Here is a 24,505-nt window from a genome sequence, read left to right on the forward strand (position 1 = left end):
GATCAACTAGACATAAAATTGGATGTAGAGGCAATGTGCAATGCCATATTTCCCTTTTTTTTTTTTTTTTTAAAGAAAAAGATTGATTTTATTTTAAATTGCAGGCATGCATGCATGAGTGCAGGCACCCAAGGACGCCAGAGGCATCAGATCCCCTGGAGTTGCAGGTGTTTGTGAACTGCCTGATGTGGGTGCTAGGGACTAAACTTTAGTTCTCTGAAAGAGCAGTGTGTGCCTTTAACAGCTGGGCTGCCTCTCCCGCCCCCGGCCCGCCGCCGCCATATCTCATTTCTATTTGAATGTTTCCAAATGCCTATTCTCAGAGTCTGTATTTAGTTCCTCCCACACTGAAACGGTAGTAGATCCACTGCGCCTTGGACCACACTTTCAAGTATCCCTGGCTAGATGACCCCTAGGGCCCCAACCAATGCTGACAGTACAGGGATGTTTTGTTTCCCAGTGAAGCCGCTTGCTCAGGCTACCTCAGTCACTGAGGGCTTATTGTGGCGTAACTGGGGGCGTTTGGAGGCACATCACTAAAGATCCCTGGTAGCAGTGGCATCTCAGTCAATGAAATGCCATGCGGGCACAGGATGTGTCTGACCCTAGGAACCGTCTTTCATCCCTGTGCGGTTTGCCTAAAGCATGATCAGGCTGCTCTTCTTTTGCAGGTATGCCTGTGGGGGGGAGGGGCAGGGCAGAGGTTGACTTCAGGCGTCTTCCCTTGATCCACCCCTGAACCTAGAACTCTTCCAATTAACTAGACTGGCTAGCCAGCAAGCCCCAGGGGCTCTCCTGCTCCCATCTCCCCAGTGTTAAGGGCACAGGCGCCAGCAGCCATGCCTGGCTTGTGCGCATGTGCGTATAGGCGGCAGGGTCAAACTCAGCTGTCTGCGGGGCAAGCGGCAAGCACTGTGCAAGCCCAGTCATCTCACCAGCCCCTCAAGCCGTCCTCCTGTGCTAACCCTCATGTGCCCAAGAGTATTGTTTCATTTCTCTGTTTCTCTCCCCTCTTCCCGTCTGTGAGAGGACGCCATCGCTTGCCTTAACCATCCCTGCTGATGTGCAGGTTGTGGTGTACAAGGGTTACCTGCTACCATTCAGATAGGATGCTTGCAGCCCAGGGGTTGACTGTGTGCCCAGCCAGAGGCTAGAGAGCAGGCTTGTGTGGGAGAGCAAGGGCCTCCTTCCTGCCGGGAACAACTGTGAGATTGTGCTGTTAGTCCAGCAGACGATGGAAGGGAGCAGCCAGTGTGAGTCTGCCTTTGAAGAGAGCTTTTTTGGGGGGAAAAATGGGTCCAGAATACCGTTTGCAAGTCTCTATTTGCAAACTTTGACTACTCCCTGGAGATCACTCTCTGGGAGACCGAAGCTGTAAGGCTGGCTGCCACAGCACATGGGAAATGGAACCGTGGGGACATGCCCTCCCGACTCTAATTCTGTCTTAGAATAAGACTAAAGGGAGGTGTTGGAAAAACCTGCCCAGAGCAACTGGGTGCCTTCGCCATTCTCTGAAGTCAGCGGAGCCTTGGTCTTTGTGAAGCTTCCTTCTGAAGATATTTGCAAGCCTTCAAACTCTCTGTTAAACAGGAGGGCTTTTTGTTTTGTTTTATGTATTATGTGGTGTGTACGTTTGCATGTGTGGGAGTGCGTGTGCATGCATGTGGAGGCCTGAGGTTGATGGTGGGACTCATCCTCTATCATTCTTCCACCTTATTTATTGAGGGTGCCTCAGGCAAACTCAGTACTCAAGGGTATGAGCAGTCTTGCTGGCAGCTTGCTTGGGAGATCCTCTTGAGGATAGAATCGCAGCCAGACGGCTACAAACACCTGGCATTTCTGTGGGTCCGGGGGATCTGAACTCTGGTCCTCATGCTTGCAAAAACAACCGCTTAACAACCGAGACATTCCACAGCCCAGGAGTTTTCACTGGGGCAGGGTAGCTTGGACTCATAATCTAAGCATGTGAGAGCAGGCAAGCCATCACCAGATCAAGACCAGCCGGGGCTACACAGGAAGTTCAAGGGTAGCCTGAGCTACAGTGAGTGTCCTCATTATCCACCTGGCAATGAGATAAAGCAGGATTTCAAAGGACTGACTACCAACTCAATGGGTAATAAAGACGTATTGAGAGTCAACGACGGGCAACAATTAATTTTCTCTTAAGACTGAGAGAGAGTCATTGCCCGCCGTCAGTCAGTCTCGAGTCTGGGAAAATGAACCATGTCCTACCCTGTAAGGGACGCTAGTCACAAACTAAATTATGACAAATTCTAGACTGCTGGATTCTGTTGGTAATGCCTCTACTTCATCTCCGTTCATTTATTTCATTCCATACCAAAATGAACTGCTGTATTACTTGATGTTTAGACTTTCTAGGCTCATCCACATTTCCCATATATAAGATGTAATGTATATAAAGTACTTCATACAAGGCCTGCTGCATGGTGAGCACTCAGGAAGTGTTAACTCTGACATTCGTATATGTATATATATTAAACCTATGCTATCCGGATTGCACAAGTTAGCTTTCGTGCTTAGGGCTGTATTGATGCCTGTGCGGGTGTCAGGTGTTCTCATTATCCAATATGCTTCTGCTTTCCTAGTCAGCTCACCGAGGTGTTGTTTGCAGTGGTCTCTACTCGTCTTCAAGCTCACTGTGGAAGGTCTTTCATAGCCTCCCTACTGCCCTTACAGCTATTAGCAGCAATAACGTTTCCACATACGCTGGGCACCGGGCAGATGCTGCCGCCTGGCTGACATGTTGGCTGACGATCACCTCCCCTCCAACCTAGTCTAAGCTTTCATCATGGCAAACATGAGAAGCTCCTTTCCTACCTCTCCTGGTACCCAAAACAGACTTGATCTCCCTGCCTCACTGACTCGCCATCCCATTTCACCCTTTCTTCCTCTCTCTACACCTTTTCATTCCGTTCTCCTCCCCAGACTATCATTTTGTTTTTAAGCTCAGCACACAGACATTTGTCAGTTTTAGAAAATATTTCCCCCTTGCTTCTATACCTTAATTTAGCTGTGCCCATTTTCTGTGCTACCTACCGGTATAAATGAGACGATAGTTCAAAGTGTGACATGTTAAAGATGAAAAGCCCCATTCAGGGTAATTGAACACACACTCTCGAAGGCAGGCGCTGACTCTGTGGAGAGAGACTTGCTTGGGGCCTCTTGTCTGTGACGCTGTGTTGAGGCAGAGGTTGTTCAAGGCACTCAGCAAGTGGAGTGAGTGGGCTGGGTGGGATGAAGCCATGGCCGTCTAGAAGAGAATGGTTCAGCTGAAACAAACCTCTGGAGTTAATGAATTTCACAGTCCTGTGCCCTTCCTATATGCCTTAGTCTCCGTCGTGGATCAGACGCCTGGAGTGAGCTTTTCAAGTGACAGGCGTCGGCAGGGAAGTGCAGAGGAGATGAAGCTGATGTCACACCAGCCCTCGGAGGGAAACAGGTTCCTCCAGCAGCCTCGGGGGTCACTTCCACTCTTGCAACGGTAAACCAAGTCTGCCCTAATTAGAGTATTTTGTTGTATTTTCATACATATAATAATCTAGTTTATCTGCAAGTGATTCATTTACAATTCAATGAAACAACCAAGGAGAATCAAACGTTAAAATAAACATGTGTTCAAATAAGATACACTGTGTATAATTAGACACAACACATAGGCCTGTCTTAGCGTTTCATTTGCATGATAATACAAATAGGTCATTTGAGGATATGCCAAATATCAGAGATTAGCTGACCTCTGCGCTCCTGCCAAGCTGGAGAGGACGATTTTGTGATCTGAATGAAAAATGAAAAAAAAAAAAATTCAGTGTGCTATCCAAATGTTTACAAGAATCCAGCTGTTTGATGTCAGGTAGACAGAACACCCGGATAACTGACAGAGACATTTCACTTTCATCCAGATGTTTCTGCATTGTGCAGATTTAGCCCGACACATAGCAAAGTTAAGTCACTTTCTCAGGATTCCTGACGAAATCTTCTTAGTATCCTGGCAGAAAAACTGCTTAGAGGTTTGCTATTTTGGTGTCGCCAGCACAAATGCTTCGCTACTGCCCCAGACATGAAAACAGCCCATTCATTTCTCTTCATTGTCCAGCTCTCTGCCTACCTCGCTGCCCACCACCCAGGGTCTGTGTTAACCTGAGCTGTGACCCATGACAAAGTGGACTCCTCCATCACACGACTGTGCCTTTGTCTTCGAAGCTGCTTCTATTCACAGCAATCACTGCCTCTCTGGAACATCGCTATCTGGGCCAAGGGCTGGTCGGATCAGGATTCCTAGCCATCTTAAAGGTTGATTGCAGTATAGGCAATCACGGCCACCATTCATCCTCCCATTATCATGGTCAATAATACAACTCATCTAGATTTGGCTGTGATTCACAGGCCTGGCTCAAGTGACGGATGCTGACCCCAAAGTCCTAGCCGCGCACCCATAAATCTCAACGCTGTCCTTGGCTTTGCAGCTGGAGCTACTATATGCAGAGCCCGTGATGTTTGCAAATCAGCCTCTTTGACTCAGCTTCTTCCGGTTGCCTTGAGGCCGGGCGAATCTACCAGTGCTTGATTGCGGCCTGTCTCCAGCCCCTCTGGTACCTCTCACCGCCCAGATGTCTTAAGCTTGACCGGTCAGCTTGAAATTGTACCTTCCTCTGTCCCTGGCTCCCTTGCTCCCCAACCCCGCCCCCCAGCACCGCAAACCTCATTCCCTTTTGCATCGCCTCCCTCGGGTTCCTGCTCAGGTTCTGTTGTTGACCCCCAGGCCCCTGCATCTACCCAGAGGCCACAGGTGCAAGGGGCTCAGGTTCTAGAGCAAGCTCCCCAGCTGACACTGAGCACATTACAACACCTCTCGGGGCGGCACTGTCCTAATCCTGATGTGATAGCATTGGACTAAATCAGGTCTGAGGTCCCCTCTAGTTCTAAAATCACATTATCTTCCGAATACCACGAGGCTGGCTGCCTTCCAAGGCACCAGTGCTTATCATTTTATCTAGTTATTATTCAGAGAGAGGTGGAGGGTGGGGTGAGGATGAAAAACCAAGGCACCAGGATCCGAGTCTTGAGAACTGAGAAAACTCGTCTGCTAACTTTCTCATCTTTCTGTGTGTGCCCCCTTTCTGTGCTGAATCTAAAACTCAGCTTAACCGTGTGCATTGTCACGGGGCTGTCACTTCCTCAAGTGCACAGTGAAGGGAGACACACAAGAAAAACCCTGCATGCTATACAAGCAAGGGGCTTTGAATCCAAGATGCAGTGAAAATAAAAGACTACCTGAACCCAGGAGCCAGAGGAGCGAGAGTGGACGGGCAAGACAGACCCGACTAGGGGAGGTGCCTGTGCTTAGGTGACCACCAGGAGTCTTCACGCAGGTAGCACACAGTCAACACTTCCTCTGGAATTTAAATATGCTAATTACACATGGACGAAGGAAGGAAGGGAGAAAGGGAAAAGCAAGCAAGCAAGCAAGCTCTAGCTTAATATGCAAACTGGAGAAGCTTCCAGAGTTGAGGTCTGCAGAAAAACACTCTTGTGTGGTACTGCACTTGTCCTTTCCTGGCTGGTCCAGCACAGATGATTTCAACTGCTTTCTCCCAACCCCTTAAGACAGGTTACATCAGGGTAATGAATAGTTAGTGAAGTTCTCCAGAATTCTCAAAGGGTATTAGTCTAGAAAGTAAAGAGAAGGGCATTTATATGCTCTCCTTATGTGAATAAATTAATGGTCCTTTTCTGTTTTGATTGTGGTTGTTATTATAATTTTAAACCACAGGCTGATTCAGTTGATTTACTCCTGGTAGTGATAAAAAAATATCACTAGAGATGATCCCTGGTTTTGGCTTCTAAGCTCAGAAACAGTTCTGAATAAGCAGCCCAGTTTCCAAGCTGAGTCATAAGATAGCAAATGAGTGTTGTGTGGGATTATACTGGATAGGAAAGGAGCATCCATTGCTATTTAGAGTGGGCTGGAGTTGTCCTGCTTTGGCAAGATGGGCTGTCACTGCAGGAAGAGAGTGTGTCCAAGGAGGGTTGATTCATTCTCTTTTTTACCTAGTAACTCTTAGTTCTTTTTAAGGAATATTTGTTACTCATTCTTTGACAACTTCACACTTTTATACAGTGTGTCTGATATTCATCCCTAACTCCTCCCCCAGTCCCCTGAGAGCCTCTCAAAGCACCCCCTCCCACTTTCATGTCCTTTCTTTTCTTTATAATCTACTACTGAGTCCAATTAGTGTGGCCTATAGGCACACGACTGGGGGCCATTCCACCAGAGCATGGAAAAATCTACCAGCAGCCTCCTTCTCTCACGAAGAAGATGGCTCCCTGTCCCCCAGGGGCTCCTCAGCCAGGGGTGCTGCCTCACAAGCCCTTCCTCTGTCTGTGCTAGAGTGTTGACTGACTTGGTCTTGTGCATTAACTGCTTTGCACTACTAAAGACATTTCTCTGCTTAAGGTTGAGGCTAGCACTAATGTATATGCACGGACATACATATTTAGAAGGCAGTTTGGCAACAAGTTCATTTCGCAAAACAGCATTGGCAGGCTCCCCACTGGGGCCTATGTCCTCCCCAGTCATGTGGTGTTGACCAGGTTTGCAGCACCAGGCATGAATTCCTTACTATGGAGCAGGTCTCAAATCCGATCAGAAAGTAGTTGGTTATCCCAAGAACAGTCATGCCACTATTGGAGCAGTGAGCACACTCTGCCTATTGTCTAGTAATTCTTCACCCTCAAATGAACTCCTGGGTTTTCTGTCTCCCCTTTTCATACCCAATTCAACTTTCCTCACCCAGTAGTCCATTGATAGAAAGTTTGCATTTCAAGACTGTCAGTGTTGGCCAGGAGGGTCTTATACCGACATATCCTGTAACCTAAAGTTTTTGTAATGAGTTAAAAAGCAAGAGGGACAATTAAGGTGGATAGAATGTGGGCCTTACCCTTAGTGCAGAGACAGGCCCTAGGAGTTCTGTTGAACTTGTAGGTAGAACAGGTGGGAAGAACTGACCTTTAGGCCCAGATTGATTAGACGATTGGAGAAGCTTAAGATTGGAAGGTTGCATGCAGAATGAGTGTAGTGTTTTGAAAGCAGTTGCTTATTGAGCCCCCCAGGGAATGGAACTAACAGAGAGTATGGAAGATGACGGTCTAAATCATTCCTGGATCAGAAAAGAACCTCAGAGTGAGAGAACAGGGCACAAATCTCAGTGGGAGTCACATCCTGGGACTTCATTTTGAATCCAGCAAGGAACAGAATATGTCCAGGAGGGTAACTAGGCAGACCACTTCCCACCAAGGGGAGGGCATTGAATGGAAAATCAATAAGTATGCCAAACACCATTCAAGTGTCCACATGAGGGTCTGTAAATGAAACGAGCATAAGAAGGATATCTGCTTCCAAGGATAAGATCTACCCATGTGGAAGACTTAAGTGTGAAATGGTTGTTAAAGGCAACAGGTGAAGACCTGCCTCAAAGCAGGTGGATTATAACATCATCAGGTGGATTACAGCACATAGTGAACGGGCAGATTCTTTAGACCTTGCCAAAGGCTCACCTACTTTCATTTGAATGAGTGAGCCCCACTAACAAGGGAGGTGCTGTGTAGAGGGAACGTTGTCTAGATGGATGAAGCAGGGCCTAGAACTGAGCTTTGAGAGCAAAGTGTTGCTTGCTTTCTCATGCTCTCTGTCTCTGTCTCTTTCCAGTGGCTGGTCTGTCTCTCTATGCTCCCCCCCCTCCCCGCCCCCGTGTGTGTGTGTGTGTGTGTGTGTGTGTGTGTGTGTGTGTGTGTGGTGTCCAAAAGATGAAGAAAGATGTAGAGAAGCCAACACACAGTTACAGAGACATAGAAGAAGGCTGGCTAAGGAAACAGAAAGACTATCCAGTGCACAGCCATTCACTGGATGAGTGAACAGCCAGTCCGAGGAGACTTCAGATAAGTGTGTGAGTGAGCCTGAGCCACCCACGGGGAAAAATTTAAATTAGATCCAGCTAGGTTCTTTTTGCCTGCATAGACCCAGGCAAGGTGACTTAACTCCTCTGAGATCCCTTTGGTTTTAGGCAGGAAGGGCAGCCCTACTTTAGCAGGTATGGTGAAGCCACAAAGGGGATAACAGACATACAAAGATCCACCAGGAGGCCATGTTTAAAATCAATACTCAATAGATGCCAGTTGTCAATGACAGTTCGAGGTGCTTATGACCTGTCGCCTTTTGCTGAAGAAGTGCTACAAATATTAGAATGTGAAGCTTCACGAGACACTGAAAGTGTGAAAAACATCATCTCTCTCTTAAGCATGGGATATCTTCGCAGCACGGACCAGGGTTTCGCCAGAGGAATAAGCAATGCTGTGAGAGGATCGGGGGAGGAGGAGGAGGAGGCGGCGGCAAAGCCTTCAGAAGACTTCCCCCACCCCGCCTGTCTTCCCCACGCACCTTCAGCCAGATCCCCAGCTAGCAGGCCGCTTAGTTCTGCTCACCTCTGCCTGAGCAGTCCAGACTTGGGCCGGCTTGGCTGGTGAGTTAGGAGGCAGTGTAACCTGGGGCATTCATTTCTCAAAGCATCAGGCAGTGTTAAGGAGGACGAGCTCTGATCTAACCCAACACTGGTTCCTTCTGAGACTAGCCTGTGGATATGACTCCCATTGGCAGTCTTTTCCCACCTTGTCTGTGGCCGTTTGGTAATAGTCTGGTGGTGAAAATTTCTCTCCCCTGGCATCTCTGCAACTGAGTTCCATGGCTCTTTCAAAACCCAGGCAGAGTCCAGAACCTCCAATGGCGTGCTGTTTCAGCAGTGCTGCTGGAGTTCCCGGGCGTGCATGCCATCTCCTGCAAAAGTGGCCAGTCTCGGGGAGTCTTCTCTTTCACTTACCACTACTTTCAGCACCTGAGAAAGTAGAGGGGAACTATCTCTGTCATGAGATGTACACCCATGGACAAAACTATGCCTCATACAGTTCCACGGTTCTTTGAAAAAGAATGAGCTCCCAGTTGGTAGAATTGTTTGGGAAGGATTTGGAGGTGTGGCTTCATTGAAGGGGCGTGTCACTGAGAGTGGGCATTGAGGTTTCAAAAGCCGAAGCCATCCCAGTCAGTGATCTTTGCCTCATGCCTGTGAATCAAGATGTAAGCTCTCAGCTGTTGCTCCAGCACCATGTCTGCCTGCCTGCTGCCACGGTCTCAGCGGCTGTGACGGTCATGGACTCTAACATTCTTGAACTGTGAGCCCCAAATTAAATGATTTCTTCTCTAAGTTACCTTGGTCATGGGGTTTTGTCACAGCAATTGAACAGTTGCGAAGACAGGGTTAGAAGGGTGCCAGCCAGCACACAGTAGGTGCTCAGCAAGTGTGGGCACGTGTGGAAAAACAGGAGCCGACAAGCACAAGGATGCTGTAAGTGCTAGGCTCCTGGCCCTCATGAGTCACTGGAACTTCCTCTTCACCTTTGGTCAAGACCCCACGGCAGTAGGTCAGAAGCTGTCTGTATTACACAGCTCCGCAAAGTAGGAGGCCACTGTCCTTCCCTTTGCAAATCTGCTAGGCACTGCTCAGGAAACGTCTCCCTCCTACATGGAAGCCAGCCTGTCTTTTCCAATAGTGCGGTATGTTGGGTTTCTTAAAGATCTCCAACATGCACAAGTCCTGGGTATGCTTGCCCCACCCTCTCCATACTGCCTCATCTCAGTTCCTTTAGTGCTTCTTGAGGCTCTTAAAACCCTCTATTTACTTAATCCATTTGCTGCCGTCACGATTCCCGACCTCAAATAACAACAGATACGATGAGGAGATGCCAGTGTTGGTGCGACCAATGTTTCCTGTCACTCTGGTTTCCATGCACCGACTCAGAAGTAGAGGCAATGGGTCATTGATACCACTCTCCCCACGTGCGGGTCATACGTGTTTTATTTCAGCTTGCCCTTCAGCAATCTTATGAAGACAGTACTAATGCTGTCCCCTAATCATAGCCAGTGAAATGAGGCCTGGAGAGACTGAGTGACCTGCTCAAGGTCACACTGAAAAGCAGCTGAGTCTGGATCTGAACTTGAAGTTGTCTGATGGCAGAACTTTATATTCCCAGCAAACCCAAAGGAAGCTCAGATCTGCACGTGGCATTTTCTTAGCAATCCCCTGGAGATGCATCCCTAATGACAGGTTTGAGTGTGATGATGATGATGATGATGATGATGTGTATGTAGCATTTATGGCATTCCATGACACACACATAGCGGTCATAGGCCAACCTTAAAAATACTCATTTACTATTTCTATTAAGTCTTTGAGAATTTCATGTGTGCATGATGTAGTTTGATCATACTCACATCTCATTCCTCCCCTAACTCTTCCTAGATCTACTCGTCACCATCAACTCCTGTTGGTTGTTTTATTACTCTTTACTCTTTGGGTGCCCCCACCCAGCTCCCAAATAAGTCACATGGAGTCTTATTCTTTCTTATGAATGTCTGGCCTTAGCTTGGCTTGTTTCTAGCCAGATTTTCTTAATGTAATTATCCTGTCCACCTTTTGCCTCTGGGCTTTTGCCTTTGTCTATTTCTGCATATCTTTTCTTTCCTTCTTATTCTGTGTCTGGCTGTGTGACTGGGTGGCTGGCCCCTTCTTTTCACACTCCTTCATCTCTCTTGTTTTTCCTTCTATACAGCGTAAACAAATGTAACACCTCTTAAAATAATGTTCCACAACAGACTCCTCCCAACCTCATGTCTAGAGGTCAACTTAACTTCTACCTTGTTGAGTGAGGCAAGGTCTCTCTTATCTCTGCTGTGCCTAGTACTCCAGGCTAGCAGGCCCATGGACTGATTTGTAAGCTTTATCACTAAATCCAGGATTTGAGACTGGGTCTCTATATGTAGCCCTGGCTATCCTAGAATTTTCATATATAGAGAAGGCTAGCCTGGAGCTCACAGACACTCACGTGCTTCTGGCTCCAGAATGCTGTAATTAAAGGCCACTATGCCCAATCCTTTTTTCCCCCATGAGGATGTCTGTGGGATCAAACCCAGGACTTCAGGCTTCCACAGCCAAGTACTTTTCCCACTGAGCCGTCTTGTACATTCATGAGCTACAGATTTACACTGTTTTCTGCTATGCAGCAATCGTTTTCATATGGAAATAACTATTTTGTTTTTCTTCTGTTATTTTTTCCTTCATACATCCATTTTGCCCAGCTCCTATTTCCTGGTTGCCTCCTGGGCTCTTGTTCTGTGCTAAGGCTATGGGAGTTTGTTCACATGGCATCTTCTAGAGCCCTGAGTCTTCAGTCTGCTCTCTCTCTTCTCATCTCTTGCCCTTCTTGACCTGATTCCCAAAGAAAACCAGATCAAGAAGTATTATCAGCATTCGGAATTTAAAATGTCTTAGAAGCTATGGACCAGGCTATTTCCTTTACCCACCAAGGCCCAGATCTACAGGGCTAACTGTTATCTTGTTCTAATTAAAACCCACTCTCCACTGCAGGACACTTAGCCCAAGTCAGGTAACTCGTAGGTAATAAGTGATATTTGGTCCTTTATGCCCATCAGTGAGTCTGTAAAATGCTTATCTCTTCAGGGATAATGAAGAGGAAACAAATGAATACACATGAAGTTTCATGCTAGGATTGTTGTTGTTTGAAATTTTACTTCAGCATGCTTTTCTCTAGTTATAAGCCACAATTGCTAAAAACTTGCTATAGTTATATTTGGTTTGGTCCTAAACATGACTTTTAAAAATGAACTTCTTCCCTGGGCAGTGGTGGCGCACATCTTTAATCCCAGCACTTGGGAGGCAGAGGCAGGTGGATCTCTGTGAGTTCAAGGCCAGCCTGGTCTACAGAGTGAGTTCCAGGACAGTTGGGACTATACAGAGAAATCCTGTCTCCCAAAACCAAACCAAACCGAAACAAACAAACAAACAAACAAACTAACAAAAGCAACAACAAAGAAGAGAACTTCTTCTGTTGATCGCAGGATGCCATTATGGAAGAAATTCTGTATAGCAATAAAAGCAAGCACTGCGGAGTCTTCCACGCTTTCCCCCACAGGGAAAGGTTGGCCAGGTTGTGCTGTATATGTTCTCTTCCACCCCAGCTACTCTAAATGTCAGTCATAACTGCCCTCTGCTCCTACTGCTCTACACTGTAGGCAGTTGCAGGCCTGGCCTGGTCCTGCTCATCTTCAGCTCTATGCCCTCAATCACTAATACACCATATGTATTCCATACATATTTGTTACTAAGTGCATGGATAGGTCACAGACTTTTGTTCTTCCCTCTCTTGACTGCCCTTTATTATTATCACTACCAATTTACTTCTATTATTATCTATGTATGGATTCTGGACTAATTCACTCTTACCTTGAATCAGCCATTGAATCCAAAGCAAATGTGGAAAGCATCAAATGCAGCCAAGACTGACGGCTTCCATGGAGACCATCGGAAGGACCACATAAGCAAACATTAGCCAGGGTGTTCAGAACAACAGAGGCACAAGGTAGTGTGAGGTGGACAGAGGATGGCAGAGGCCTAAGGAGCTCTCAAGCTAGAGAGACGGGTAAAGGGGATGCTTCGGCAGGTCAGCTCTGCAGGTACACACACCACACCTGAGTGGGATGCTGACCTCAATGAATCTCTGCTTTACCACCAGCAGAATGAGGATGATAAACTTTTCTCACGGGCTCTTGCAAGGACCAGGTGAGATCATTCCTGTCCAGTGCCTGGTGCAGAGGAGGGATGTGGAAAGGCAGCATACACAATCATGTCGCCTGGAAATAATGACGGTTTTACCTCTTCTTTTTCAATTGTAGTGGTTTTATTTTCTTTTTCATATCCCATGGTTCTATAGAATGCAATGATGAACAGAAGTGGTAAGATTTGGTATCTTTCCACTTCCTGTCTTGTTCTGTGTGTGTGACATCTATTTTCAGAAGAGGGACATTCTTTGCATCTTCAGTTCTTAGCATAGGAATGGGTAGTGTTATCTCCATGTTGTGTTTGGACTAGAATAATCATATTTTTTTGCTCTAGGTGGGTGCAATGTTTCTCTGAGAATATCCTGAAGTGTTTCTCTGTGATGTCAAGACATCTGATCTCCTGAGGGGACTTGACAGCTGGGAGGAAGGACACCATGCCTCATGCAATCTTGTAAAGGCTGAGCTGTCTCTCTTTGTCTGTGGGAATGTGTTTAAATTCTGGTTTATCAGGCATCTCTAAAAGCCATGTATCTCTTGAGGTTTGAACCTGAGGAAGTTTAGGAGCAGATGGTGGACCTGTGGTGACTTTTCCCCTCTTCTCCCTAAACACACACACACACACACACACACACACACACACACACACACACACACACACACACGATGCTACCACCTGGAGAGACTGCCAGAAACTGCCAGGCATACAAAGAGCAACAGGAGTCATTGAGTTATGCCCATCATCCTCCTGATAAAAGGTTAATAGTACTTGTGCTTTAAGGACAAATATGACCCTTAAATATAAAATAATTGAAAGGAAATAAGATCATTCATTGAAACTCTACCTTCCACTCTCCCGAGCTTCGCTGAAATTACACAACCAGCCAAGCGGCAGACAGCCCCCCCCCCCCCCCCCCCGCAGTTGAATACTGTTCCCAGAAAAACTCCGCGCCTCTCTACTTTGCCCTGTGATTGGCTGCTTGTCTCCTGAGGGCCAAGAGCTTTGTAAGCAGCTGGTGCAAACGGATGCTTTTCTGAAATTAACCAGTTGATGAATGTCACAGGCATCAGGCTCCATTCCAGGGTTAGGCCGGGCTGTGCTCAGACTGCATGTTTCCCTGCGTGGCCTTCAGGGTGTGTGACTAATGAGGAGATGGATGGTCCAGTGTGGGTGAGGGGCAAGGAGGGTGGGAGGCAGTCAGAACTGCTGGGTGTCTGCCCTGGGGGGCTGGTATTTCTCTGTTCATCTCTGTGCGTGCAGTCGCTGCCAGGCCTATCATTTCTGCATGTTCGTAAGAACAGCCCCAGTCAAGGGGATGGCATCTGTGGTTGGGGTATGGGGCGGAGAATCTTCTGAACAGAAACTCGACCCCGTCTCGGGTGCTTGCTGACCATGTGAACTTGGGCCAATCGAGTTTCCGTTTCTTCACCTGCACCAGGAGACAGTAAGACTTGTGTCGTGTGGCATTGGACACACGTACACGGAAAGCACTTTTTGCATCACATGAAACACGCTGAGTGCTTAGTAAGTGTAGGTGGAATTTATTATTATTCTCCATGGTGTTTGAAGGAGCCAAGAGGGCCAGCAGATTCCGTCTATCACAGAATAACCATCAAACAATCCCTAAACATTCTATTATTAGAGACTTATTCTTTGGATTCTTCTTTTGGCAAGTCCGCTTTGAAAAAAAATAGATAAGGATTTGATAAATATCAAAGTATTAATAATAGATATTGGTAAACATTCTGAGATTTTTTTGTCTTGGTTTGAAAGAGGCATATAGGGTTTTAAGACTATATCTTTGCTTTCACTGTGATTTTGTCCGAGGTTAGACCCAGGCTCAGATGCCAGTAAAACGTGTCTAATGTTTCTGGGCTGTACTGGTTAGTGTTTTGAACGAAATCTCCACTTGGAAGTTTCACAGCCCTGACTGAGTAGGACCTGACAGACCACCCACATGGGACCCGGAGGCTGGGCAGGTCCCAGCTCTGCTACCTACAGTGTGGCTCTGCTCTTTGGATTTCAGTTTCTTCACTTGCAAAATAAGAGGGTCTGCTCATTAGTGATGGACAAGCGGCAAACAGATGAACTTCTCTGGCCATCACGGAGAGTGAGGAAGATGAAGGATGAAAGAACCAAGAGCCAAGGCCAAAGCTGCCGAGGGGGAAGGGCAGGGACCAGTGGGTTTGTTTAGGAAGGGTAATTGCTACTTCCCAGAGGACCAGCACTTGGGAAGCTAGACTAAATATCTTGGAGGCTGCTTTGCGAATGGTACAGCCCACTCCAGGGTAGGCAAAACTGTACCGAAGCCTAAAGCGGCAAGGAGCAAGGTTCAGAGGCTGCTAAACAGCTTCCCAGAGAGGGGATTGGATTTCAAAGTCTGGGTTGCAGCCCTCGGCCCGTGCTGCACCTGTCAGTGCCTTTCCTGTGAACACAGGCTGACCGCCCCCCCCAACACCTATTGACCATTAACTAATGGCCGGCAAAGCGGCCACCATGCGAGTGCTAACTATTCTGCTAAGAGTGTGCAATAAATTATGTTCTCCTTAGGACTCAGCATATCCTAGGGCCAACTGCTGATCTCTGCACAGCAGTCTCTTAAATATCTACTTACAGTTCTGGCCACAAGGTTGTCTAGAAAATCCTCGAGGAGAGCAGTTAAGCGAAAGAGGAACAGATAGATCAACGTGAGCTTGGGAACAGCAACCGGCACTTACCGGTTGGTGGATAGACCCAGCCGCCCGTCTTTTTCCTTTGGCCGTGACCTTGCCTTGGTGCAGTGATACACATCCCCGAGTCTCTTTTCCAAGTGGATCCTTAAAGTGCTGCCTAATGGCAGAACACAAGAGTCATGGGATCTGGAAACCCCGTTCCTCGGCAGCGGCTGCTTGCTGGTTGCGGGTTGTTGGACAGTCATACACTTCCGCACCCACCCCGTCTGTGACATATGCAAACTCCTCTCAGTCTGCAGGTGAAGATGATTCAGAGTCACCTCCCAGAAAACACAGGCCCCGTGGAAGCCCCTCTGCTGGAGGCCTGGCCTGTTTTGCGTTGTTTCTAATATGGAATGGTTCTCACCACATAAGAATCATCCAGCGAACTTTTTAAAAAACACAGAGGACTGGGCTCCACTCCCAGGTAATCTTTTTTAATTGTTTTTTTTTTTTTTTGGGGGGGGGTGAAGTTGCGGTGGTGTGGGTCTTTTTCCAAAGTGCCCAGGTGAATCTAGTATGCAGCCAGGGTCTAGATCTACTAGGCTGGGGGCTTGGAGGCTCGGTTCTTTTGGATGAAAGAATGATGCTAATTAGGACTTCCTCTCCTCCTACCCCTTAGAGGAGCCTGCTTTACACGCATGGAAAGATGTTTCCCGTGTCGGGTTACACTCAGGTGCTGGCTATTTCTAGAACGGCGTCTGAACAGCATCTGGACATTCTTGTACAGAAGATGTGCGCATGCCTGACCTGCTGGTAGGCAGCGCCCCAGAAAGCCGGTGGAGGCGCAGAGCAGCTGCTGCGGGCGCGCGCACCGGGCTAGTATCTTTAGGTGGCAGTCTGCCAGCCCGGGGGAGGCAGAGGGAGCTGGGATTCCCTGGTCTCCTTTACTCCTGCCAATTAGGTCAGGTCAGCCTCTGGCTGTGTTAAATGCTTCGGGAAGTTCCTGGAACCTTTCACCTTCTTTACCTCGCCGAGTCACTTTGGTCAGGGTTTTAAAAATAGAACTCAACGTGAAGCTAATTTCTAGAAGCTGCTGTTGGTGAGGAGAACTGCAGTTTCCGACTCTGGCTTCAGAAACCTTAGTTTTTGACCTTGCTTCCTTTCTGGAAGAGTTGGTTTTTAGAACTCAAACAGCCGAGAACGGAGAACGGAGAGATTCTTACCCACCAAATACTTTGATACATTGGATACATTGTTACATTGGATACATTGATACACTGGACTCAGTACTGATGAACCTGTCAGTCCCCACCCACCCCTGGTCTCCTAACCCCACCCACAGGCCAGTGTGAGCAACCTCTGGGATGTCCCCAGGGCCCCAATGGGTAGTCTCGGGGTTGCAGCAGCCGCTTAAGCGGTAGTCTTCTTTCCGGTATTACCATGATACTTCCTGGTCCTCGCTTTCATGTGGTGAGAGCCTCAGGCAAAGAAGACCAGCAGGGCTAGCACTCAGGCTAAGCTGGCCTTGAACGCTGAGGTTGCCACTTAACTTTCTGAAAGGCCTTAGAGAGATCATTTGACTTCTCTGAGGCTCGGTTTCCTCATCTCTGAGGTGAGGCTAATGATGCTTGACAGAACTACATTGAGGGTAGATGAGGAAGACAGAAACAGTGACTGGGCAGGGGCCGGTGGTTATTGCTGTGCCCTCCCATCGGACACCACCCTCTTTGTTTCTAATGCCGCCCAATGGACATCCGCCAATGAGCAGTGGGTGAAAAGAAAGAGTGGGGATACCAACCTAGACAGAGGCAAGAAAGCTACTTTCTTACCCTCGACTCCTTGTGGGATTAAAGATATATACCCTTCCTGTGATTGATTTGATGGCCTCTTAAAAACAATATGTACTTCCTGTCAGCTGTTCTTCAACATGTATCAAAGGGCATGGCCAGACAGAACCCTTAGGGTTCATTCTTGAAAGTCATTTCATGAAGTTGAGGTGTCAGAGAGAGAGAGAGAGAGAGAGAGAGAGAGAGAGAGAGAGAGAGAGAGAGAAACAGAGAGACAGAGAGACAGAGAGACAGAGACAGAGACGGGGGTGGGGGGCGTTGAAGGCCTGAACATTTGATGAGTGACCACGAGCTGCTGGGTCTCTCAGCTATGCTACTTCCAACAGAACACAATACTGGCACAGTTGAAGTATTCATATCTCATAAGACAGTAAGATTCAGAGAAATTAGGAAATTTCACCAGGGAATATAAGATGAGTTACAGCAAATGGGATCCTTGGCTCCCAAGTTTCCAAGATATCGGAACCTGAGTGAAAACTCTAGTGGAATTGTGACTTGGCTACGTAGTAGCAAAGGGGACATGGGGAACACCATGCCTGGGGAACACCATGCCACCCCCCGAAATTCCAGTTTCCTCAGCCTTAAAGGCCTGGTCGGACCCTAGACAAGGTCTGATCCGGGCTTCAGAGGGCCTCCGATTCCCTTGATTGCGAGTCTCTGCAGCCCTCTAGTGGTCCTTTGTGGGAACAGAGTGGCACCTCTTTTGCTGTGAGGACACCTGAGACCTAGTTTTTTATCCGCCAAGATTTAAAAGTAAGCTTGACTTAGAGGAGCCTTCTGAGCAGAGAGGCACTCATCAGCTCCCAGAGGCAGCACAGGTTTTATAACTTCCAGTCCTGTCTGTTCTGTGTTGTGCTGGAACTCTCACAAGCCTTGTAGAATAAAGGACAAGAACTAAAATATATGAATGATAAAGGATCAGAACACTAAAATATATTCAAATTTAAATTAAAAAAAATTAACTTAAAGCCAGTTCACAGCATGTGCCAAGCTTGACCTCAGTCCCTGGCTGTGCTGTGGCTCTATACGTGGCATCCCTGGCTCTCTCGCCTCTCTGCACCCCACATTCATCATCCATCAAATCCCGAGATCCGGACTCAGAACCTTCACGAGGCTGAGATCTTACACATGTGCCCGGGCTGCTCCTTCTCTAGAACAGCGTGTTCTCACCACCCTGATCTGCCCTTCATTTTATAATTCTTGCCAGTGGACCCAAGTCTTTCTGAGAGGCAAACAGGGAGTTTTAGGTAATGGTGTCTTGTGTTCTGAAGCAGAGTAAGGCAAATAAACATGGCCTTGGGAGTCATCTACACACTGGCAGTTCTCAGCTCTCCATCTTAGAGCTGGGACTCCAGTATCTTTCTGTTCACTTCCTTTTGGAAGTGGACAGACTTCAGCCCTAACACGACCAAACAGAGATATGGATTGTCCATTCCTTCTAGGCATTTCCTTCCACCCTGCCTTTCTTGCTTTGCAAATGATAACACTATCTACCTCATTGCTCGAGGAGGCCTGCTTGGTATCTTACTCCACACACGAATCTCCACAGCTGGCGCTGTAGTAACTTCCCTGCATCCACTTACAGACACAGTCTATCTCAGGGCTGACGGTTCCCGCCATCTCCACCGTCTGATACAACACATCAACCTCACTCCAGCAGAGTTTTCCAGAGGTCTTGGATTTCCACACTTCATGCTGTGGGTCCTCAGAGTGGGCGTTCACAAGACCAGAGGAGACTTTGTTAGCCCCTTGCTTAAAACTTTCTAGTGCGTTCTAGCCAGGCTTCTTCATCTTAACCCAGTTTTAAATGGCTATTGTCTAAAGGATGGTGACATGCTGGTGAGATGTGGAGAAAAGGGAAGTCTCAGGACGGTGTTGGTGGCATTGCAAATCAGCACAGTCAGAAAGCAACACAGACGCTCCTTAAAAACTAGAAACAGAACTACAATAAAATCAGTCGTGCATAGGGCTGGAGAGGGAGGAAGCTTAGGGGTTAAGAGCACTGGCTGCTCTTCTCAGAAGACCTTGGTTTAATTCCCAGCACCCATATAGCGGTTGACACCTGTCTGTAAGTCCAGTCCCAGGGGATCCAACACACACATGGTATACAGTCACACATATAGGCAGGATATCCATTCACAAAAATTAAAAAAGGGTTCAAAGCAGCCCCACTACTGGGTATATAAACAAAGAGACTGAAATCAGTATGCTGAAGAGGCATATTCCCATGTTGACTGAGGCACTATTCACCACAGCTAAGAAATGCAAAAATCCTATCAGTAGGCAAATGGATTAGGAAAACCCATCATGTATGCACAATGGAATAGTGTTCAGCTGTAAAAAGAGTGAAAGCCTGTCTTTTGTGGCCGGGGGCCTAGATGACATTCTGTTATATGAAATAAGCAGAAAGACAAATACTTAACACTCCAAACTTACAGGTAGAAGCTTTGAAGAAGTTAGTTTTGCAGAAGTACAGACTGAACACAGCAGTTCTCAACCTGTGGGTCGCGACCCCTTTGGGGGTGGCATGTCAGATATTTACATTAGGTTTCATGACAATAGCAAAATTGCAGTCATGAAGTATCAATAAGAATAATTTTATGGTTGGGGGGGTCACCAGGACATGAGGAACTGTATTGAGGGGTTGCAGCATTAGGAAGATTGAGAACCACTGATCTAGAACAACGGTTACCTGATGCTTAGAAGAACAAAGGAGGGCTGGAGGGTGATGAGGAATAAGATAGGATGAGGAAGTTTTAGGGCTTCATATTACCATGGGGTAGTCATAGTTAATAGTTAATTGTAAACTTCAAAATAATCAGAGAAGTGTTTGTCTGTTCTTGCCGCAGAGAGATGGTAAAAGTTAGTGGTGATCACACTTAGGAGAATCACCCCGATCTGATCTTTACACACTGTGTGTTTGCACATCTGTATATATGTATGTTCATGTGCATATGTATATCCTGAAGTATCACATACCATAAATATGTATTATCATGTATCAATTAAAAATAAAAATGTTTTAAATTAGAGTCCTGATAGTGATGGCTTATAATCTTAGCTACTCAGGGGTCTGAAGCAAGATTACACATTTGAGGCCTGTTTGGCTACAGAGCAAGTTCAAGGCCAGCCTGGGCAGTCTAGTGAAACCCTGTCTCAAAAGGAAAACTGTGGTGGTATTCTAATTGTACTGAAATGTGATTTTGATTGTATGTTAATAAATAAAGTTGCCGGGGGTCAGAGCTATTAGAGCCATAGCAAGAGTGTGGCGGTGGTGGCACACGCCTTTAATCCCAGCACTTGGTAGAAGAGCTAGGTAGATCTCTGTGTGTTCAGGGATACAGCCAGCATTGGAGACATATGCCTTTAAAACCTGGGGGGCTGTACATACAGACAGTGATGAGGCAGTCACGTGTTTGGGTTTGCAACCAATGAGAAGGCAGAACAAAAAGACTATGAAAAGACTTACACACAGGAAGTAGCTCTCTTTCGGGGAGCTAGGACCACTGCAGGAGGAAGGGTGAGATTTTAGCTCTTAGCTCTGACCTCTCAGCTTTCTCTTTTATATTGGTTCTGTGTTTCTTATTTAATAAGACGGTTGGTTACATCTACAGAAAACTGCAAGAAGGGCTGAGTAGATGAGCACTTTACTAGTGTGGGTAGGGCCTTAGGCTCAATCCTTAGTACCCAAACCAGACATCCAAATGAGTAAAATCCCTGTGGTGATTTCTTTTGCCTTTGCAGAAATGGTTGTATCTCACCCTCGCTGATGATGCTTGGACACAGAATCTCCAGGTGCCCAAATTTCATCTATAAGATGATGTAATATTTGCATATAGTCCACAATATCTGCCTGTATACTTTAAATCAGCTATAGATTGCTTATCATACCTACCATGATGTAAACACTACATAAATATTTGGTTCACTGCATTATTTAAGGAATGATAAGGGAAATAAAAAATGTCTGTACATGTTCAGAGTAGACTGAACTTTCCCACATCTTTTGATCTGAAGTTGGTTAAATCTGAGGGTGTAGAACTCACAACGGGGAGGCTGAACAGAATCAAATCATAGCTGTGATGAACAGGGGCCTCCCGGTCTGGCTGAGCACACTCCCTGGCCTCACCTCTCCTCAGAGTCCGCTCACCTCAGCCTAGCGTCTCCCCTTCACCTTGTGCTGCTGGTTCTCCCTTGCTGAAATGGCCTTTCTCCAATTTCAACCCGGCTCCATGTCTCGATGTCAGCATGGCCTCCCTTAGTGATGGCTAATCTTGGTTGTCAACGTGACTGAGTCTGGAATCCACCAAAACCCAAGCTGCTGGGCACTCCCCATGGGGACTTGTAACTCAAATCTTAAAGGGTCTTATTAATAAAAACAAACCCAGGGCCAGGTATTGGGGTGAATGCTGGAAGATCAGAGAAGCAGAACAAGCCACAGCCACCTCACCTTGCCAATTCCTCAGCTGATCCTGTTTCCTCAGACTGGAAGCCTCTGATTCCTCATCTGAATAGATCTCAGCTGAACTGCTGCTAAAAGCCTAAAAGATTAACCAGCATCTAATTCTTGGTTTTCACGCCTTATATACCTTTCTGCTTCCTGCCATCACTTCCATCACTTCCTGGGATTAAAGGTGTTTGTCACCATGCCTGGCTGTTTCCAGTGTGGCTTTGAACTCACAGGGATCTCTGCCTCCAGAATGCTAGGATTAAAGGTGTGTGTGCCACCATTTTCTGGCCTCTATGTCTATCTAGTGGCTGTTTTGTTCTCTGACCCCAGATAAGTTTATTAAGGTGCACAATATACTGGGGAACACAATATCACCACAGGGACTTTCTTGAACAGATTATTTAAAGCAGGAGGATCCACCCTCTGTCCGGGGGCACACCTTCTGGTACAAGGACAAAAAGCAACTTTGCTTTTTGCCTGCTTGTCCTCAGTCTTGAGGGCAAGTTCACCTACCTTGCTACTGAGGCATTCCTTCACAGGCATTAGAACAAACTTCTTTGGGATTCTAGTGTAGACTGATGTCCCCATCTCGCCAGGATCCAAGTCTTCATCAGTTGGAACTGCTGAGACATCCAGCCTCATGGCCTGAACAACTAAGAGAGTCTCAATTCCTTCAGTGTGAGACAGCTATTGTTGGACTACCTGGGCTGATTTCTGTGAGCCAATGTAATAACCAACCCCTAATAAAACACACACACACACACACACACACACACACACACACACACACACACACACACACACACACACTGTTCATCCATCTTACCAGTTTTGTTCCTTTAGAGAACCCTGGTTAATCTTGATTGTCAAACTGTAATATGATTGCTTGACCCATCTAAAAATCAAATCTTTGGTTAAACAAGTTCTTTTTTTTAAAATAAAAGAGACGGCTCGGCTGTTAAGGGCCAAGTTCACGATCAGAATGTCAATAAAAGAAAATTATTGGCGATGATAAGATGATGATCCAAACCCAAGTTCATTACACACAACTTCGCAAGATTAACGAGATGGTGGGCTCTGGTCAAGTCACTTTGCCTTAGTGACTTTGCGAAAACAAAACAATATCTCAAGTTTGGAAGGTCCTGCTGTCCCCTGGCCACCTGCACCCATCCTGGACAATTCACTAGGTTCTTCGGCACTGCAGATGGTGGCGAGCTCTTGGGCCGTCTTTGGGTTCTTTGCAGACAAAGTTTCAAAAACAACAGAAAAGTTTCATGCTCCGAGCCCTGGCGAGAAAGGATTTGGCCATTCCTCTTTTCACAGAACTGCTAAAGGATTTATGTGACAGACAGGTGACCTTGCACACCGCAGTGGCAGTGGCGGCAGGTCTGTCTAGGGAGACGCTCGATGATGATGTCATCTGGAAGCCTGCAGGTCCCGGCATTTGGCCACGACAAATAGGAAACCAAAGATGAGGGTTTCTAGTTTGTCATCTGTGCTGCCAAGACTGAGGGGGTCTCTGGGAAGGTGGGAGATGGAATGAGCAGCCTGGAAGTCATGGAGCACTCTGGGGCTGGGAATGACAAGACCAGCAAGATGCAAACAGGGTTGACTTTACCACTCGTGACCTTGTTTTTACATATCGGCTTGCACTTCCTGTGTCTTAATGCTGTTTTTAAAAATATTTATACATATTTTAGAAAATAATTTTTTCACCAAGTGTAGTGGCACACACTTTTAATCCCAGCACTCAGGAGGCAGGGGCAGGCAGATCTCTGTGAGTTTGAGGCCAGCCTGGTCTACAGAGTGAGTTCCAGGACAGCCAGGGCTACATAGTGAGACACTGTCTTAAACAAACAAACAAACAAAAAACAAAAAAGAGAGAGAAAGAGAGAGAGAGAGAGAGAGAGAGAGAGAGAGAGAGAGAGAGAAAGAGAGGAAGAAGGAGAATGAGAATGAGAAGGAAGAGGAGGAGGAGGAGGAGAAGAGGAAGATTTTTTTCATATAATACATTCTGATTACAAATTCCCCTCCCCCAGTTCCTCCCAGATCCTCCATGTCCTTCCAATTCCATATCCTTTCTCTCTCTCTCTCTCTCTCTCTCTCTCTCTCTCTCTCTCTCTCTCTCTCTCTTTAGAAAACAAACAGGCAGGCACATACACAAAAAAAATTGGAAACCATAATATATGAGCAAAAGACTGGTAAGACAAAAAATATGGTAAGCAATATGAGACAAAAGTCTACAAGAATACTACTGAGTTCAACATATGAACATCTCTGGGGGAGTGGAGAAAGGGAAGAGGTCCAGTTTTGTGTTCGCCATCTACAGCTGGGTATGGGGGCCAGCCCTTAAGTGTGGTTAATACACTCAGTGAGACTCCATTGGAGAGGACTACATCTTCCTTTGCCAGCAGATGTCAGTTGGAGATACCTTCTGGGTTAGGGGTGGGGATTTGTGTCTAATTCCCCATCTCAGTACTGGGACCCCATCTGGCATGGACCTGCGCAGGCCATGTGCATGCTGCCACAGTCTCTGTGAGTTCATATGTGTGTCAGTCCTGCCCTGTCTGGAAGGTGCTGTCTCCTCGGTGTTATCCATCCCCTCAGGCTCTTCCAGTTTGTCTACTCCTCTTCTTCATAGTTCCCTGACCCTGAGGGGAGGGGTTTGATGGAGACACCCCATTTAGGACTGAGTGTCCCAAAGTCTCTCACTCTCTGCACATTGTCCAGTTGTGGGTCTCTGTATTAATTCCCATCTACTGCAGGAGGAAGCTTCTCTGAGGATGGCTGAGAGAGACACTGGTCTATGCGTGTATCAGAATGTTGTTAGGAGTTATTGTATTGCTTCGTTCC

The 24,505-nt window shown here is 46.8% G+C and overlaps 1 long non-coding RNA gene across 1 annotated transcript in view; it reads left to right on the forward strand.

The window, feature by feature from the left end:
* Positions 1 to 552: 552 nt before the first annotated feature.
* The window catches only part of LOC121830247 (uncharacterized), a 60,632-nt gene continuing 36,679 nt past the window's right edge, over positions 553 to 24,505 (forward strand). Inside the window, exon 1 of the long non-coding RNA XR_013052233.1 lies at positions 553 to 671. This is a non-coding gene — a long non-coding RNA (uncharacterized LOC121830247). The remainder of the gene's footprint in view (positions 672 to 24,505) is intronic.

Source organism: Peromyscus maniculatus, chromosome 6, assembly GCF_049852395.1.
Source record: "Peromyscus maniculatus bairdii isolate BWxNUB_F1_BW_parent chromosome 6, HU_Pman_BW_mat_3.1, whole genome shotgun sequence".
NCBI classification, from domain to species: domain Eukaryota; kingdom Metazoa; phylum Chordata; class Mammalia; order Rodentia; family Cricetidae; genus Peromyscus; species Peromyscus maniculatus.